At 36.6% G+C, this 20293-nt stretch overlaps 1 protein-coding gene across 6 annotated transcripts in view; it reads left to right on the plus strand.

The window, feature by feature from the left end:
• The first annotated feature begins 9648 nt into the window (after positions 1-9648).
• The window catches only part of CLOCK (clock circadian regulator), a 58688-nt gene continuing 48043 nt past the window's right edge, over positions 9649-20293 (plus strand). For 3 of the 6 annotated variants that reach the window (XM_085322728.1, XM_085322733.1, XM_085322732.1), the window contains exons 1-4: positions 9649-9723; positions 9820-9921; positions 16151-16302; positions 17179-17290. The gene's annotated coding sequence lies outside the window, so the exon portion shown is untranslated. The remainder of the gene's footprint in view (positions 9724-9819; positions 9922-16150; positions 16303-17178; positions 17291-20293) is intronic. The other 3 variants (XM_085322730.1, XM_085322731.1, XM_085322729.1) reach the window with 2 other exon arrangements.

Raw genomic sequence — 20293 nt, forward strand, 5'->3', positions numbered from 1 at the left:
GCGCGGCCCGCGGGCGCGGCGCCGCCTCGCCGTGTCGGGCTTCCCTCCGGCCCGGCTTGCTCCTTGCTCGGTTTCGTTTTCCCATTCCTGTTACTTTTGACCTGGGATATAAACACGGATTTATTTATTTTTTTCCCCCGTGAGGAGGAGTGGTTTTTTTTTAAGCTATGAAACATTTGTCCTGAGAGTTTTGTCACGGCTTCTTCATACAAACGTTGAAAGTTGCCCGATTAAGAGGCGCAGGTAAAGGCAGAGACGGTTCTAGCTGCGATGCGAAGTGCCATGTGCGGACGAGAGCGGCTGGTCGTGGACCCTCTTCCTCGGGATCCTGAAAGTAGTTTTCTCGGGGCATAGTTTGACGGGCAGCGCTTTTGGTGGCGGTGTTGACCCGCAGGCCCGCCTGTGCCCTGCTCCGCGCTTCCACCTCTGTGCTGCCCCCCTCAGCCGCACCGGCACAACTGTTGGTGGAGCTGTGCCCTTAACTAATGGGGGAAACGATCCAGGTTAAAATTAACTACTTTTTTTTTTTTTTTTTTTTTTTTTTGATGTGGTTATATTTAACCTAGATCATTTCTCTGTGTGGCAGGTGTGCCAGAAGGCAAGAGAATTGTTTAAGCAAATATTTTAGTGAAAGAAATGCTGGAGAAATACGCCTCAACTCCAGTAGTCCTGGCAAAGTTCATTATGAGTAGTTGTGTTGCGTTCAGGTTGACCTCTTTGAACAATAAAATTAGTTTTGTCTCTGATTATCTGGGGGATTGGACCTGTTACTCAAAACTAGATGGTATTTGACTGTTGTAGTAGGGGGTTCTTGTTTGTCAGGATAAGTCACTTTGCAAAATTTTATTTAAATAAACTACTATTTTTTTATATGCATCTGTTTAATAAACTCTGTTGTAAGATTACAGACGTATTAAGGAAGACGGGATTGCTTCCACATATATACAGTATTAAATGTTTGGGTTAGGGTTTTGTGGTTTGGTTTTGGGGCACTAGTGTTCTCAAGGTATGAGGACTTTGTTGATAAGTGAGATTACTTCCTCTTAAGAAATAGTTCAAAGAGGAAAAAAGTAACTCCCAAGCTGATTTTTAATGGTTTAAAATATCATTGAGCAGTGTCTCATATTTATTTCTTCTGCTTCATGTTCTTTTATAGAAGAGTCTTATCTGCTTTCCTTATGTCCTTTTATTTTACATGTATTTCCTAATGTTTTCTTTCTTAATGCTCTAAGGACCACATAAACTCCCTCTTGTGGCTAATTTTACACTTTTTATACTTAATTGAAAAAGTATCTGACTCGTAATTACTTCAAATTTTATTTGCAGGGTTGGTTAATTATCTTGGTAGTGTAGGATTTCGCTGAAGTCATGAAGCTTCATGGATGGGTTGATCTTGCTGAGGAAACAGTTGCTTTCCAGAGCTTTGAGCTTTTGCTGTTTTTTTTGACCGTGTTCAGAAGTTGGACAAAAGGCTGAAGTTACAGATCAGTAGTAGAGATAATATCCCTTCCCCATCCTGTATATTCTTTATATGAAATGTTTGTATGAACTTCCAAAACTGTGATTTTTTTCGCTAAAAATGAAAAACATGAGTTAAAAATAGTTCKGATTCAAAAATGCAGGTGTTCTTCATCATTTGAAAACTACTGCTTTTTATTTATGCTCCCTTTAAGGAAGAGATGTGCAATCTGCTGTCTGTGCTGAAGTTGGGAGGCTTTTTGACTTTGTAGATTGGAGACTATGGATAGTGCTTCTTTTAGAATAGAAAAATAATATTGTAATACAGCTTTTGATAAAAAGCTATCACATTTATGATGTTGGTAGGATGAAGCAAATTACAACAAAGGTGTCTTCTTTCTCATCACATGGTAATGGATTAGGGTTTTTTTTGAGTTTAAGACTTTGGTAGACATTTGAAAAGGTTTGGAATAAAGAAGAGTGCATGCTAGCATTTCAGCCTTTTTAGTATAGTTTAGAGATAAGTTTCCAAATGAACACTAGAATTCACAAAGATGGGTAGCAAAGATGGTATTAGTAGTTTCTGCCATCCTTATCTTCTATTTTGCAAAGTATTTTTTAACTGATACGCTAGTTGAGCTGGGTCACCCTGCTGAAGGCTGCACTGGCACCACTGAAAGGATGGCACAAGGGCAGGAGCGGATGGCACTGTACTGTGAGAGCAGTAGCTGTTTTAAGGTAGCCTCATCTTTGGAGGGAGAAAAGAATCTGTGGGACTACTGCCAAACAGTGGCCAAACCATTCAACTGTCTCTAATGTTGTGCTAGTACTGAATTGTTATTGTTGTTATTGCTTTGAATTTAATAGTGTTTCAAAATAGAAAGAGGTGTAGGAAATGTCCCTTTGGTCACATACCGGAGCCTGGAATGAAGGACATATTGCAGTGTCTCCAAGCAACTCTGGCACCCGCAAATGTGGATATCCTCTGGGGAGTTTACCTCATTTGCTTCTGGGGTTGGTCCTCGTGGGATAAACAGCTTACTATTGCAGTTTGTTGTTTTGTTAGCTCTGTTAATGAGGTTGGGTAGAAATTTGCAATGGTTGGCTGTTGGACATTTCCCAGTTCATTTGTTGCGGGAGTTAAAAGATGTGAAATGCAAAAAACATGGATGAGGAAGGAGACTCATGGTTTATGCATCTGAGTGCTGCCCTGAAGGATTGAATTCTCAACCCCTACTTCTGCCACAAAATTCCTTTGTGATGCAAAGGCCACTTTAATTTTGGCATACCTCATGCCCAAGTGYTTAATTTTATAGCCTTAAGATTCTCATACTTTTTGTGAGAGAATTAATTGCTTTTTAGAATAGGTAATCAGATATGTAAAAGGTGTCAGAAACAACAAAAGTTTCATTGGTTCTTAGACTCTTTGAGCAGTTTAGCATTGCACTCTGGGCTCTTTCTAGCTGTTGTCATTAAAGTCACTGAATCATTTTTATTTTTTCTGTACTGATATTCTGAGGAACATTGYTGAGTATATTACAAAATCATCTTTAGCAATATTAATATTTCATTAAATATGGATTTTAAAAAAGAATGTAGTCTCTTTGGGGATTGATAAAGACTACTGTTTGGGCTTATGGATTAGTATATGCTATGGATGTTTATGATAAAAGTGTGGCTACTTAAATGCCTTGAATGAGTTTGACTATGTTTAAGGAACCCTTTGGGTATGTGAGGATGCTTAAGTTTTGAAGCTAATATTGTTTCACCTGTTATGACAGCCTAGCATCACAGGTTAAAGAGATCAGAATAAAATGCTAATGTTGCAACAGAATAAAGCAGTTTCTGGAGCAAGACAGGTTTGTTTTAAAACATGCTTTAAATGAGTCTATATGGCCTTGTTTTCCATATAGGTCCTTTTAGAGTCCCATTAAAAAGGATATTTGCAGTTATCTCTGAGAAAGTTTTTGATGTATGTTAGTTTGGTTTATTTAGAGGAGAGAATTTAGAGGAGTCGAAACTGGGATTTAGGTGGATTTTGGATATCTATTCTAAAATAAAATTTTAGTCATATATGGGCTAAAATTTGGCCCATATATGTCTTAGGCTTTCATTAGTAAGATTTTCCAAACACTTCAAAGTTTTGTTCTTACTCAGAACTACCATAATCTTGTCAAAACTGAGCATCAAAATTTGATTAGGGTTCATAAATTAGGTAACCTGTAATTTAGGCGTTCACTTGTCCACAGGCATGTTCAAACCACACCTCAGGCACACCTATGGCATTGGGCTCAGTCCAAAACCCAGTGGTGACTCTTGCTTTCCTTTGGAAATGCAAGGGAGGAGGAGGAAGCTTTGTTGATGTCTCCTTTAAAAGCCAGCCCCCCACCTCCCCAAACCCTGAACTTAAAAAAGAGATTTGTTGAGGCTTTTTCACTGTGTGCAAGGTGATTAAAGTCTAATCAGGCTAAATAGAGATGGTTAGAAAAAAAGGGCTTGGGCACCTGGGTTCAAGCCTTTATCCCGAAGCTATTTCAGATTCTTCCATTTAAAATTTTAAGTGCCTTTAGGGACGGGAAACCATGACGCATCTGTCTCGTTTGAATATCCTTCTCCCTAGAGAGGTGTGCACAGTTTTGCATGCTGGCTCTCTCCAGCAAAGTTTTACTACTTATTTTTTTTCCCCTGTTCTGAAGAATGCCATTGAAATGAGAGGCTGTGACTTGGTCCCGCTTCACAGAGACATGTGGAGCCTCCTGAGAGATGAACCCCTTCTGACAGTAGGGAATGGCACTCAGGTTTCCYTTAGTCTCTGTTACTGTGCTGTAACCATTGAACTGTTGGACAAAAATGAGAGCACATCTTTTTTTTCCTCATGGTAGTACAGTAAAGATGTGGATTACTCTTGTTTTAAAGGGAAAGCTTAGCTATGTATGTCTAGGACAGTGCTCAGGATTGCAAGCACTAACCTTACCTGGGTCATAAGCCTTTAGAAAGAGTTGAAGGCATAAGACCTTACCTTCAGTGATTCACTTCCCTACTAACCTTTTCAAATGTGTTCCTGAGGGATGCAGTTCTCCCTGGCTTAGGTACTCACCTTAGAGCTGTGTATTCCACTTCATAAAATCCCCACTTTGAGCCTTGCTTATAATCCCTTTTYGGGAGAGATTGTAGTTTAGCACAGCGTTGCCTAACGCTTACAGCCAGAGCAGGCCATGAGACRTAGTAATTAACTTCTCATGTGATAGTGGTGGAGCTACAGGATTCTGGGAAGAGAAAGGGTGGCTGGTGATGGGCTGATCATCCAGCATAATGTCTGAATTTTAGTTGTTTTAGAGTAGAATGCAGTGTTGTTAACAAGATAATGCCCCTTACATTGCAGATGAAATCTACGTGTTTTTTTTGGCTTGCAGCTCCACAAGCAGCTGAGTATATCTCAATTGTTGCAAAAGATCAATCTGAGATCCAAGAAACATCCCATTACTTACTGAACTGGTAGTTACCCAGAAACTTCCAGCACTTCCTCATAGATACCGTGGGGGGAAATATTTGTAAATAGAGGATGACCTGTAGCAAGTGTCGTCTCCTTGAAGGAAGGAGATAAGAAAGAATGCATGAATTTCCTAAAATGTGCATTAAAAACATGGCAAATATAATTTTTAACATGTTAAATTGAGATCTTAGAGAAAGTGAGTATGAGATACTGAGCTGTCTAATGAAAAAAAAAGGATGCTTCAAAATAAATTGTATTAATACAGCCAATCTCATATTTCAAATTCTGAGAATGCTGTTGCTGTAAATAAAACATAAGTTGCCATTTTTATACTTTATGAATTACATCCAAGGTGATAAAAGTTTTTAATGRTATAGTAAATGAAAGTTTCTGACACTTAAAAGTATTTGATTTTTCTGTTGGCTGTTTCATTACATGTTTAATGTAATGTCAGATGAGCTTTTAGCTTTTGAGTTGTGGATTTTTTTGACATGCACTCTGGCAAAATTATTTCAAAGAATAATATTGCAGAAGTCTGATGCTGCTGGCCAGAAGGTGGTTGTGAATTCTCATAGGGCAAACTCCTGCTGCTGTGGGCGGGTAGGAGATTCAGCGTTCTTCAGACAAAGCTTGCTAAAGGTTTGGAGTATCTTAGTTTGCATTAGTCATCCAAAACATTCAAGATACATTAGAAAAAAAGACATCTTGGAATGTGGAGTAACTTTCCCAGCCCTTACTCTGTCAGGTGTGTTTGACACCAAAGTATGAAGGTGTGGAAAGTGAGAGAAAGCAGGTATTCCATCAAAATCTGCATATTTCCCTTGGCTTAGTGAACAACAAGTAAGTTTTCTCCATTGAAGGCTGTAGACAGTTGTCTTTCTTTAGTTTGGTTTCCTAAGGAAATGTGGCTTATGCAGTTTGCTCTTTTTCTGTCATTCTTTCATTGTGTCTTTCCTGATAGTTTTTGAAATTATAACCAGGTTTGTAGGAGGGACAGAAATCTCAGGCTGTCACGTTCTTACAGTTTTGAGAATACGAGCGAGCAGGGCAGAGAGGGACCTGTTTGAGGGCTCTCTGAGGGATGTTGTACTGTGGGTTTGGTGYTCACCTGTGTGTTCAGCATGTGCTGGGTCCCTGTTGGCCGGGGGAACAGAGGATGGTTGTGTGTGTCAAAGAGGCTTGAGAAGACAGGCAGCACACTGGGCTATTTTTGAAGGGGGTGGGGATTAAGAATATCACGGCCTGTTGGAGGCAGGACAAGAGGGGAAGCTGGCTTTTTGTGATAGGGGAGAGCAGAGAGTCAGTAAAGGACATCGAGCTGGAAAAAGTGTGCTTTGCTGCCACTGAAGAATTTGCTAATGATAAATGTAAAGGTTATTTTGACTGCTGACCAAAGATCTATATTCTTGATCAGAATTAGGTGATTCTAAGTTTCTCTGACTGGAGGGTTGCCAGATTCCAACTTTATATTAGTTTGTAAAACCTAGCTGAAATAATATATATATATATATATATATATATATATCCTGCCTGCATAACTTGAGGCTCTGATAAAAGTGTTATTTTTCCCTTCTTTAGTGGGAATAAAAGTAGTTTTGGCTTATTTCTTTACAAAGATTAGAACTTAGACCTTGCCCTTGATGGTAAAGAAGAAAAAAAAGTGTAACCTGTGGCTTAAGAAATTTCTGTTTAAAAGTGTTTACTTAGCCATAGTAAATAATTACTTTTAACAATAGAGAGAAMAAACAGGTAGAATGCTGTTTAAAGACTTCTGTTGATATCATTTACTGTACTAAATTTGTTTAATAATAGCCAAAAATTATGATTTGCTCTCAAAGTAAAATTAAAAGATAGTACCTCCTGMGTGTGACTTCTTGGAAACCCACTCCTCTGTCTTGTGACATGGAGCTCCGGGTTGAAAAGAAAAAGGAGTTGGAGTTCTCACTAGAATCATAAAATAATTTCTAGTTCTTCCTCTTACCTATGTTTGTGTTACCTATTAATTACAATAAACCTTAGATGGAAATTTGCCTTGTTAGGTTAAACTTGAAAGATTCTATCAAGTTTCAACTGCTGATAGGATTCAACTCCTGTCCATTCTGCTGATAGGTTTAGACRAACTTCTAATAGGCTTAGTAATGATGGAAGTGAAGGCAATTTTGTAAGCTTGCTGCTGTTATTTCCAGAGAATTCTGCATTCACTAATGTCAAATATACTTTTCCAGCCTTTAATAACCAATATATACACTGTATGGAAACAGTGTAACAATTTGTAAACTTTACAGTATTTACAAATTCTAGTTCACTATTTTCAAGTATCCTTTGGACTCACTTTCAGTTTTAAAATACCATAACCACAAAATAGTTACGCAGCTTTGTTTTGTGCTTTTCTAAAGGAAACCGGATTTTCCTCTGTCTGTGAGTTGAAAAGCAAGTAGCAGCATGAATCACAGCTTCCAAGAACTGTCAGAGTAGGAATGCAGAATCTTCCCTTCCCCCCTGCCGCATTCCCCGCTGTCAATTTTAATGTAGTAATGTGCTTTAATAATTTTTTTCTTGCTATTCAAAGCAGCAACATTCATTATGTGTAATCAAGCTACTACCAGCATCTGCATTGAGAATGAAACTAGAGTTCCAACAAATTTTGCTTATAATATGGTTTTCTGATCTATTGCAATGAACATGAATTTTCTGGTGAAAATTTTTTTGTTAAAGTACTATAGTTCATTTTTTMAATTTGTATTTTTTTTCCAGCTCAGAAGCATTGGTTAAACATTTGTGCTTCAGAGATGCTGAGAATATGGTTCTAGCCTTGATGAGCTTATGATTGAATTTCACTGACACAGAAAATACGGAAAAGGATCTCAGAAAGGGGGGGGCAGTGATCTAAATAAGTGAATCAAACAAGTTGATGCTTTTAAGTTGGGAATAAGATGGATCAGGAAGAAAGAAGTTGAAAATAGAGAAATGAAAGGTACATAACATACTTCAAAATAGTAGAGGGATTTGAAGGAAAAGAGTGAAACTGTGTTGTTATGCAGTATTTGAAAGGCATAATAAAATCAGAAGAGTAGGCTGAATCAARATGAAGAACTAGAAGGTGGTAAGAAATGGGGGCAGCAAATAAGTTATGTTGACATATTTGGCATTTATGAAAAAAAGGAGAGACAGGAAAAGGATTTGAGAATGTGCTAGTATGATCAGTTTGGCAGAGAAGTCTGGATGCATGTTCTAGTACTAAGATTTTTTTWARAAAAATCCCTAAGAAATTCGGTTGCCAATTTAGATTGTAAATAGAATGAACGGCAAAAGAACAAGCAACTGTGCCTGAAAATTCTATTTTAGGCGTTTGTGTTGCTCTATGACTCTGTTTCCTGTTCAGCCCAGTTTCTGTATAAGCTGGAGGACTTTTTACAAGTTTCAATACAATTGAGGTGGGGTTGTAGAAGCCTCTGGATTGATTGAGTCACTACCACTTTATCCAAGTCAAAAGRATCATGAACTGATTTTTCATTTGATTAACTGATACTACTTTTCAAAATGATTTTGGTGAAACTAGTGCTGCCTTGTATGTACAATTACATACATGGTTGGTTTACAATGAGTTATTTTAATCTTGTCACATTGTGACATAAGAAATAAAAAGTAATATTTCATAAACTTGYATAGACAAATTTTCAAAATAGCGCCTAGACTCTATTCCTGTCTCACAGACCACAGTTTGTTCTTTCTTATCTATATATTATACTGGGATTTGATTCAATATGTCAGTTTCTGACATTAGAATATTTCCTTTTACTATATAAAAAAAATAGATAAATAGGTAATAGTGTCTTGCTATTTCTTCTTACCAAGTCAGACTTGTCTGATAAAGTGCATTTTTGAAGTAGGTAGCCTTCTTCAAATACTGACATTCTTTGACCCCTGCTTGAGAGATTTGTTTTCCACTTATGTATTGAGGAACAAGGTGATGAAGAACAGGGGTTTGAACTTCTTCTTTTTGATGCTTTATGTTAAAAGGTATCTTTTGCTTATCCTTCTGTATGCTGAAAGGAAATATTTATGCCTACCTTGAAGGAGGTAGTTTGCCACACAGGAGTGAGGAATAGAAAGTATTGATAATGCTGACTAGCAGTAGTCTGCTCAGCAGGATCGTCAGCAGTGAGGTTTATTATTAGAGTGACACATGTTTAAATAAAATGAGGTGCTTGGATGCAAGGGTAAGGAATTTGTGATTTGTAGTAGTTGGGAAGTTGTTTTTTGTGAGTACAATGTGTATAGAACACAYATATTGTGTAGCTAGCTTCTGTTCAGTGCAGCTCGCTGAAAAGGAGGTTTTTTGTTAGAGAAGGGAAGATGCAAGTCTTTTCTATATATGCCATGTTCTGAGAGCCTAAAACTATGTTCAGAGGTAGATTACTTCTCCTGTTTGAACCATAATATACATATGGAGTTTAGATTGTGTTGATGTGTCTTCTTTCCAGAATTTTGACTGGTTTAAGTAACAATGTTCTGTAAGGGCATAATATATTCTAAAGCATTTTTTACTACATTAATGTTTTTTTAAACAGTGTAAAAACAGTAACTTTAATGTTAACGTTAGGCTATTGCATTTGTCTTCCACATTTGTGTTTCATGCAGTAAGAGTTAGGTAAAGGTGATGTGCAGTTTTGAAGTTTTTCATYCTCATGTGTACCTCATCACAGTGGAACAGAGGAGTTGGAAAGTGAAGATATGGACAGTTTCAGAATAGAAATAAAGGGACTGAAATGGTAGGAGAGGAAATGCAATTATCATTTCATCTCTAAAAGCTGTTTTGAGTGAGTTTGTTTTTATCAAACACTGGGGGTTTTTTGTTTGTTTTTCAGAAGAGTGTGCTGAAGAAGACTGTTGCTCAGATGATGTCACATTTGAACTATTAATGCTATCCACCCACTCTATAAAGCACAACAGATTTCTAGGTAATTCAAGTAAGTATGCAGATTTTACTGCTGTTAGAACAATATTGCTTTAAACAGAAGAATTTCAACCTCAGGCAAGGTTGACATTCTGCTTCAGTTTGAAATTGAAGTTAATGTTGTGTGCGGGCAAGAGTAAGCTTYGATTAAGCTTCCGTCCTGCACATGGGAAGGTAGAGTAAAACATTTGAACTAACTGTACCTAAGGAAACTGCAAGGGAAAAAAACCAACTCATTACGGTACTGGCCTCAGCAATGCRGCATGCTAATGTGGCTGTATTGTTTTGGGAGCTTGAATTAGTATCTCTGAGGTGTGTGCAGTGAATGAACATATGTAGTGCTKTGCATGCAGCTTGCTGGGCTCTTTTTTCACAGATATGCTTGTTCATGGGGAGATGACTGTAATGCTCAGTTAATGTATGAATATATAGAAAGTGAAAGAATGTGTCTGAAGAGGTTCAAGTAGCAATCTCTGTTCACTTGCCATCTCATTTGTGAAAGGATTACCTCTCTCCTGTTTCATTAAACCCTCTCCAGCTGAAGGTAGGCCAAGTGATGTCTATTTTGGTGTTTGTGTGGTCTTTGGACAATTTGTTCAAGTCTTATCTTACAGYAAGCTTACTGATTGCTTTGCACATCCGTGGCCATGCAAAGAGAAGCAGACAGGACAGTTTAACCTATATCTTGTGAGAGGGTTTTTGATYTGACATATCATTAGGATCACAGTTGTGTTCTTACCTGGGGCCACTTGTAACCTCTATGTATATTTATTTACATGCTTTTTTCTTTGTAAGTAGATGTAACTTTTAAACTTACTCAGCTGGCCCTGTCAGAAATGGGGGGGGGGGGAGAACCTCAAACCAGACATTTTGATCTGTTCGGATAGAACAGACTTCGTACCAATCTTTGCTCAAACCAGATTATTTTGTCTTGACGACAGAAAGCCTTCTGACACACTCCTAATGCAATGGAGTGCGATGGAGATGGTTGGTTGCACATGAAGGAAAGGGGATGGAGTTACAGGTAGCAGTGCTTGCAGTTAATGGTGCTTGACTGGTTTTGATCTAAGACCCTGTTTTCAGTTGCTTGTAATCTGGAAGACTTAAATCATTTGAGCACTAATTCTTTCTGTTGCRTATCTGCTGTAGCTATACCTTTACTGAAAGTCAGTCTATGTCTGAAAATGAGATGAGGGGGAAGACACTGTTTTTCTTTACTCAAAACAAAGTTTAAAAAAATCTTTCCAGTGGAAAGATACAGCACCTGAATATGTTAGAGCAAGTGCTTGAGTTTTTAGGAGAAAACTAGAGTTTTAGGAGAAAAACAGAATTTTTATACTGCAGTATCAGGCTATTTATTTTGTGCCATCCCAAGCTCTTATGYTAGGTAATGTGATAGACTTCTGAAAAGTGAAGTTTGTACCAGCTCAGTGATTTGCCTAAATCTATTTCATCCTAATGAAATATGGATCCCAATCTTATTTCGTCATAAATCAGATAAGGTAGATAAGTTTCAAATCCCTTTAGTTACGACCAGACTTCAGAGCTACTGAGCATGTTCTAGCCTGGACTGTGGGAAATAAACAGGGCTGATCTACTCCACTGTAAGGTTAGGTTAGAAACACTGAGTAAGGAGACTTTATTCTTCTTTTCCTATATATTTTCTCAGCACCACAAGGAAAAGCACAGAGAGCACAGAAGAAACAGTGGAGGGAGTAGTAAAGATGGGAGTAAAGGTAGAGCAGAAAGGAGAGATGGATAGGCTTCTCCTCTAAATGGGAGGGAAAGAAGATGGAGACCGAGTAACTGGGTGATGGGAGGTGTGGGATCTGTCTGTCCTGTTTACTGTTTAACTCTGCAGCCTACGTTTTTGTGTGAGAATTAAAACATTTTCACACCAATCAACTGAAGCAAGACCCTTTTTTAGGTGGGAAACTGAAATACCAAGGCTAAGTGAGCTATGCAGATACTTTGTTTGAGATGATATATCGTGATTTTTATATAGGAATGTAAGATACATCTAGGAAGTAATAAAGATACCATTTATTATGTTGAACCTTCCTTATTAGCTGTGATATAGGTCAGAGTTTACATGCAAGAGTTGAGATGATCAGCAATAGCCATGGTAACTTCAGGATATATAATTTCATTGAGTCAAAGTCTTCTGTTATTTCTCTCTTCATCGCCCTTTATCGCTTGGGACTTGGAAATCCACCTTCTTATATGATCCCAATTCAATTGAATGTGTTGATAGCTGCTGAGTATTTGGTTTCTTACTCTTTGGAGAATGGTTTAGTACTTGCCTCCGTTATTTGGTCAGAATTCAGGCAAGTGTGCACTTAGGAAGAAAATATCCACTATCTTTTGTTACAAAGATTTATAAAAGAATTTATATGTAGATTTCCTAATGAAGTCAGGCTTATGTGATGGATTCCCTCTGTCTGTCTTCCTCAGTAATTTTTCAGATATGTTTGGAAAAAGTGTAGCAGTTTTAACTAATTTCTCCTGATGTCTGCGGTACTCAGCGGGTAGATAGATTGGAGATACCTGAACTGATGTTCCTACTGAGAGGAAGGCAGGTAAAACTAACAGTGTAAATTCTGTTTAGCAGCAGTAGTCTAGCCGAGTATCATGCACGGGCTCACAAGCTAACAGYACACATGCTGCTTGGAATTAGAGCATTTACTGTGTCTTGCCCAGTAGAAGTGACAGAGGAGACRTGATGAGAAGCTAGAGTTACTGCTGGGGAAAAATCAGGGCGAGTTTAAGGAACGAAGGTCGTAAATCTGTAGGACAGTTGCCTTAATTAGTTCTGCTGCTCATGGAATGATTTGTATCTTCTTATCTGAAGCGATGCTTGTGTAAGTGACATCTCTTGTTTTTTTGTGTGTTCAGCTCTTGTCTGGTTATGTCAGGATGTTCTTGCTTAAGCGATCGCTTCTTTATATTAATATTTAAGGCAGGTTTCCCTGTTTCATTTTTCTTTGTTCTGTTTTTCGTTCAGTTCCATTTTTTTTGTCTGATTTTTTTTAATTGTCTCTGAGTTAATGAATGTGTGGACTGGCTTCTGTTGGGTAGTTTGTCTGAACTATTATCTTGTGAGTTGTTTCAACAGTCAAAATGAATAACTACTCATACTGAATTAGGGCTGTGTTCCTTCCTGGGACTTCTGTGAGCTTTTTAGTTGCTAGAACAATGTGTGAAACAATAAGATCAGATACTGGATAGGGTCTTTACTAATTTTAGTAAAGACAAAAATATTTCTATGTTCTTATTATGTATGYATGCATAATGAACATTAATTTACCTACTATAAGTTTGAGATTTTAATTTTTACACAGAGAATAAGTTTGTTGTTGGTGTTCTTCATGCATGTTTTCTTGATTCTAGTGTTTCCTTTCAGCTGTATTCTGCTAGTCAAGATATTGTCCTGAAGTTTATATGGCATCTATTGGCGTTAATGAGCATATCACGTTTGTATGAATTGGCTTAAATCTCAAAAGCTGATCATTTCTTACAAGTCTTGTCATTAGTGGATAAATACTGTGTTTAGGTTGTTAAAACATTTATAGGAGAAAGATTTTTTTTTTCTTTTGTGTTACATTATTAATATTACTTTCGGGTAAAAAGTGATTTTTTTGTGTGTGTTTAATATACTTAAAAAGCTGTTGAAGATCTAGATTTATTTAAATTTWAAGATTCTTCTGTTCTTTCAAATGGCTGGGAAATACTGTTTAGCACARTATGTGCCACCAAACCACTGAAAAACATTAATTAAAACATGATCCAGAAACTTAGGGCCCTAACAGTATACCTGCCTTTCTGTGTTGACCCAAAGAGGTCTGCTAATTTTTTTTGTCTATGTTTGCTTTTGAAGTGACTTATAGTATTTAATTAAGCTGTGTTAAAGACTAAAGAATTTCAAAATCTTTGAGCCAAGGTCAGTAAATAAATGCCAAGCACTTTTAGAAGTGCAGTTTGTTTCTGTCTGACTCGTAAATCTCAAGTAGCGATGATGGAAGTATTGGTTAGTAATATATATTAAATGTTCATTTTTTGCCACTGTTTTAGTATGAATTGTCAAGACATTTTTTTCAGTGAACAAGTACTGATGCAGTGCATTGTGTTCCCCTCCTCTCCCCCATTAGTTTTAAAAGTCAGAATAATTGTGTATTTTAGAAAGGAGGAGGATTCTACAACTGAATATTTTATCAAAATTATGTATATAATTATCAAAATTCCCTTTCCAAATGATTGACTATTATCAAAATCTCAATCAGTTAGAAGATTTTAAGGGAATGTCACAAAAAAATCTAAAAATATATAGCACTAGCACTGTTGTTCAGATGATGAAAGGCAAGTATTAGAACAACTCTAATGACCGTAGATTTAAATTTTGATTTGCGTAGCAGCTTTGTCCTGCAGATGTGAGTTTAACATCCCTATCCCCTATCACGCCCTCCCCCCCCCCCAAAAAAAAAGTCCTTTGCTTCAACCCTTGAAATGTTCCTTCAGTAATATATTTCCATTACTATTGTGGGTTTTTTGATCTAACTTTTCTTGGATTTTTTTTCTTCTTCATGATATAGGTTATATTTTCAACAAGTCTATATGCTACGTGTGTGTGTTTTATATATTTTATATATATATGTAAAAATAAAGATATGTGTATATAAAGRTATATATATGTGTGTGTGTATATATATATACATATATATAAAAATTTTCAACAATACTACATGCATATTTTGTGGTTAAAAGTTACAAAAGATTTTACTTTGCATATTCTGAAAGTTTACAGCATGCCATACCTCTTCGATGTTACTTTTCAAGTAACTTTTTTGCACTATGAGTACCTGTTTTATTTTAATAATGATTTGAATTTTTTAGGACATACTTCAGTTTTATTTTCTGCTCATGCCTCACTAGGCTGTTTTCCCTTCTGATAACATTTTTCTTATTCCTTTTACTAGTATTTCTTCCTAAGAGCTTTATTTTATAAAATGCTGAAATTCCTCAGTTTGAAACTTTTGAGTCATAAAGTTTTGTGTTTATTTCTATTAAAAATCCTTTATCAAATTGTCTTAATATTTTTTGTAGACACATAAAAACCAAATGGCTAAGTGGAGAGAGAATATTTTTGATGCTCATTTGTAGAAATAGAAGGGAARATAAGAAAGATTTTCTCATTGACTTATGTGCATGTGTCAGTGCTTGTGTTTATGCTTCTGCACTTCTCTGGAAATRTGTGTGTGTTACTGGTTGTGCAAAACAAGCAGCAGGAACAACAAATTCAAACCAATATCTTACTCAGATTTGTTCTTGCATTCTTGCTGTGGAAGTGCAATGAATAAGGAGGAGGAGCAACACCACTGGAGTCCACCACAGAGTATGGAAAATATAAAACAGTAGGGCAGTTAAATTGGTCATAATTACTGGGGCTGCTGTGCCTATCACAGGGAAGAAAAATGGAAACTCATTAAGTCAAAATCTGTTTGATAGGGTATAGAGAACTAATGATCTGAAAAAAGATTCCTTGATTCCTACCTGTTATTTAAGGAAAAAGAGAGTCCAAAGTTTTACTTTTGGAATAGAGGAGTAGACTTGAATTCATGAAAAAGAGAAGCAGAGTTGCTGAACCAAGTGAAGACATGCACAGAGTCAGGCGAGGAGGTGAATCAGYACCTTCCTTATGTCTAAAGATTCAGATTAGGAGACAGAATAAAACAGACTTATAAGACAGGCTGGCGACTTACTTCTTTTGCTGAAAGTAGAACCTATAGGGTGGAAGACAATCTTAGTGTCCCTCTCCTCCCTACTTTTGCTTACTATAGGATATCAGTGCACTTCATTTTCAAATATTTTGTTCTCTTGTGTTGAAGTATTGAAGAGCGTGTAATACTCATCAGTTAAAAGGAATGTGGAATTTTTGTTTGGTATAGGAGTAGATGAGGTGWTTTATTGCTTCTTAGATTTTTTTGTAGATTAAAATGTAGTTTTCATGTTAAAAGTTTGTATCTGCTTAAAAATTCAATGGAGCAAGTTGTATTTAATGTTGATAAAAATTGCAGATATCTGATTTTTGTTATTAAAAGCAGTATTGCWTATAAGCTGTCTGGATTATTTTTGCTTTGAAATACTGTCAGCACAGAAAGAGGTTTTTGAAATAATAAGATTATACAAACTTTCACAAATACATAAACGGAAAATTTTAAGTATAATTTCTTTTTTTTTTCTTGGAGAGGATAGTTTTTCTTCAGGAATTGCTTCAAGGAGATCTGATTTTGTTTGCATCTGAATTTCTGCAAATGCGGAGTGAAGTCCGTTCTTTCATTTGTGAAAATCTTCTGGAAGCTTATTTTAATGCTGTAAATTGAAAAATCAATGAAATTAGGTGAGACTCTATAAACATTTTGATTATTCTAAGTAATTAATGAGTATGTGACTAAATCCTGTCTGTAACTTACAACACTAAGACAGACTGACATTTAACTTAAAATCTAGGTGATTAGGTTATTATATGAACAAATGAAATATCTCAGAAAAAGATGATTTAAAGATTATACGATGTGTTCCTGACATCACACATTAGATAAAAAGCTCTGTATATGCGATGCATTTTATCTAGTGTTTCGGTGGTAAACTTCTTTCATAGCTCAAGTTACTTGATTAGTTTCCCTTAAAATATCTGTCATGATATTCCTGTGGCAATTCTTTCAGATGATGTTTAGAAGAGACTAATCTCAGTCTTAGTAAACTAATGTTCCTGTATCATTAATCTGGTTTCTTTCTATATTCACTCATGTTCAGCACTAAACTTAGAGATCAATTTGAATGACTGAAGGAAAAACATTTTGCCTTTTTAAGTTCAGTTTGAGTTAAGGCAAACTAAATCTTAAGTAGAAATGCTTAAGTGCCTTTCTCAGTCTATACCATGTGAATTACAAAACAAAAATGATGACTCTGAAAGTTCAGAAATGCCAGAAATGTGTTTGCTGTTTCCATATTTGATAGCACTGATAATAAGAGGAGATAAAACGCATGAGAGAAATCTGAAAGAAATAGTGAAGAAACAAGAAAAGAAGTAAAAAGCTTAAAGAAGAAAAAGGCTGAACATGAAAATAATGAAAAGAGATGATGGTGAAGTGGTAGCTGTTAACTAGGCTTTCTGCWGAGTTCTGGAATAGGGAAGATACAGTCTCTTTACGGCAGGCAGCCTGATTGCATGTTCCCCCTCTCTCTCTCTCTCTCTGTCTGTCTGTCTTTTAAGCTGCCGTGAAGAGTTAAGAATAAAAGCTTACAGAATTCATCTGGAATCTCTCAGTGCCCTGAAGTATTCCACTCTGAGATTATACCAGCTTTGATTAGTCTGCTTTGGAAAGGTAGGATATAATTCTAGTGTATAGATCACCATTTTGGCTTGGATCGGTGGTACGGTTTTGGAGACGCTTTCTCAGTTTTCTCCCCTTACTGGTTTAGTATGTTTGAACCAAATTCCTTTCCCAGAAAACTAATCTGGAAGCTCTGCTGCAGATGCAAAGTGTTTTTCTATCCCTACTGAGCAAATACAAGTCTGAATTCATGATTCAATCGTTGGAAAACTGAGCAGCATGTGTGGTGGTGATGTTTGTTTCTGTGGACCAGATGAAATCTAATCCAAAACAAACTCTCTGAAGAGCTAATGTAGGTCAGCACCAGCTACTTTGATCTACTGATCCACTTCTTCTGCTCCAGATTATTTGCCAATGTAGACATAGCCAAACTTGTTTACTTTAGTTATTGGTCAATAGCTAAGGGCAATGAAAATCCAGGACATGTACCTATTTCTCCAAATCCAGTTATATTTATAAGTGTCAGTACTAATATTGACACCTTTCAAAATGCCCTGAATTTCTTTGACTATACAAATTGTCAAAGAAATAGAAAAATATTATGAATTATAGTGATTCAAATGACTAAATCATAATTACCTTATGAAATTCTGATCATGTTTAGCCTTTTTGTTTTGTCCTTATTTAAGTTGTTAAAAATMATTTTTTTCCCCAATTTTGTATAGATTGTTAAAGTTTGTATATTTTTACCCCAACTATTTTGCTTGAGATTTTAATCTGCTTTGGAAAAAAGAAAAACAAATCTAGAGTTTTGTAACAGTCATCAAGTGAAAGCAAGAGGAAAAAAAGAAAAGATTGCCTTCATAAATATTTGCATTTTTTAGTATCTTTCTTTACGTAGAGATTTCATGAATGAAGACAGAGAATTCCCCTTCCCCCCCGGACAGAATTCCTCATTTTGGGATTGTAGCTGGAATTTGTTATTGTTTTGAAAACTTGAGTAATAGTTGCTAATGGTTAATCATTTTATTTTGAAGTAATATTTGTCAGAGCTCTCTCTCTCATCCCTATCTGAAAGTGTAACTTTAGTCTCATCAATTCCTCCAAATTTTGCACAGTTACTACTAGCGTAGTATTTTCTGACTAAGGCAATGACTGGAAATAGTTATATTTCTTGTTTATTAGTTTTTTTTGCAGAATCCAGGCCTTAGCTTTTGGCATTTTTCTACCAGAAGTTTTCCATGATTCAAGTAGGATTTCTACTGATAGGACCATTTGAAACAACACCCTTTAATTAAAAAATCTAAGGTTGCAGGAGCACCATCAAATCCATTTTGCAAAATTTACTTTTTATTAAAGGCAGTGATCTTTAATTAAATGATTTGCAATGTAATTTAAATGGCTTTCCTTTATTCTGTCATGTCGTAACTAGCAAAAACGTATTATAATAGATAGCATATTTTATTCTCTTAGGCTAAAACATCTCTCCATTCAATTTCTATAATTATTTCTAAAGGAGGTATTGTAATTTCAGCATTAATACGGTTCTTGAAAGAGGAATGAGTTTCAATTTAAAATGAAGAAAACTGTTGAAAATTCAAAATGTGAAACTTTCAAGCCAGCAAGATGCTGGCATTATTTGAAGTAATCTTATCATGTTATGAACGTGGCTCTCTTCTGTTGAAGTTTATATTTCATTATCTCTCTTTCTGCAAATTTGTTAATATTACTCAACTGAACTGCTTCAAGCCTTAGCTTAAATTAAATGCAATACTGTTTCCTCTAGTCTGTTAGCAGGTAGCTTCAACAACTAATATACATTAGTTTCAGGATTTTTCATGAACATTGGTAGCTGTTGGAATACTATTCTTTGATACCAATGTTCACAGGGAAATTTTTTTTTTTTTTTAAAAAAAAACTTGCAAATGTCAAGATTCTAGGCCACTGAAACCATATTTAGTGCTCTACCAAGCAGGAGAGAGTTAAAATTTAAAAACAAGATCTGATTATAATTTTACTTTTTGAGAACTAGTATGTATTAACTGAAAATTGGAATCTGTATAATGCCCATATAGATTCTTTTTTTCAGGATTTAAGTGCTGGTTGATCTGAATCAGATTCTGATAATACACTGAGAAAAGAGCATGTATGGGATAAACTCATTTGCCCCAGTTGAAAATATTAACTGTAAAATAAGTCCTTAACTAAGTCCTGGCTGCTAGTTGAGATGGCAAATTTTTAAGTAGTTCCAATTTTAGCATCTTCAGTAATGGCCTGGAAGGGAAGGTTCTAAATGTTTGCAAATAAAACGTGGTGATGCTAATTTGAGAGGTGTTGAGAACTTGAGAGGGCAGAGAAAGTTTTGAGGAGCATGAGGTAAGCATATGGAGACATGTTTTGGTATGTAGAAATAGCATGGTCTGATTATTCTGTGAAAGAAAAGCTTGAAAAGTGATAAAAGAGAAAAAGCTGAAAGAAGCCTGAAACAAGTCATAGAATCAGTCAGGTTGGAAGGGACCTCTGGAGATCATCTAGTCCAACCTCCCCTGCTCAGCAGGGTCGCTTAGAGCATGGTAGACAGGGTTGCATCCAGGCAGGCCTTGAAGATCTCCAGAGAAGGAGACTCCACAACCTCTCTAGGTTGCCACCTAGGTTGCACCTGGTCCAGKGCTCYGTCACTCTCACAGTGAAGAAATTCCCCCTCACGGTCAGGCAGAACTTCCTGTGGTTCAGTTTCTGCCCATTGCCTCTTGTCCTGTCATATGGGACAACTGAAAAGAGTTTGGCCCCGTCCCCTTGACACCCTCCCTTCAGGTACTTGTACACATTGGTAAGATCCCCCCTCCGTCTTCTCTTCCCCAGGCTGAAGAGGCCCAGCTCTTGCAGCCGTTCCTCATAGGGCAGGTGCTCCAGCCCTCAGATCATCTTCATAGCCCTACGCTGGGCTCTCTCCAGTAGCTCCATGTCTCTCTTGTGCTGGGGAAAAGTCGAAAGAGTCAGTCTGTTGTAGTTGAGTGTGGTCCCAGTGAGCTGATATGATTTGGTCTTGAGTAT

The sequence above is a fragment of the Rhea americana genome, unplaced genomic scaffold (genome assembly GCF_003343005.1).
Source record: "Rhea americana isolate MKP2758 unplaced genomic scaffold, rheAme1 scaffold_8, whole genome shotgun sequence".
NCBI classification, from domain to species: domain Eukaryota; kingdom Metazoa; phylum Chordata; class Aves; order Rheiformes; family Rheidae; genus Rhea; species Rhea americana.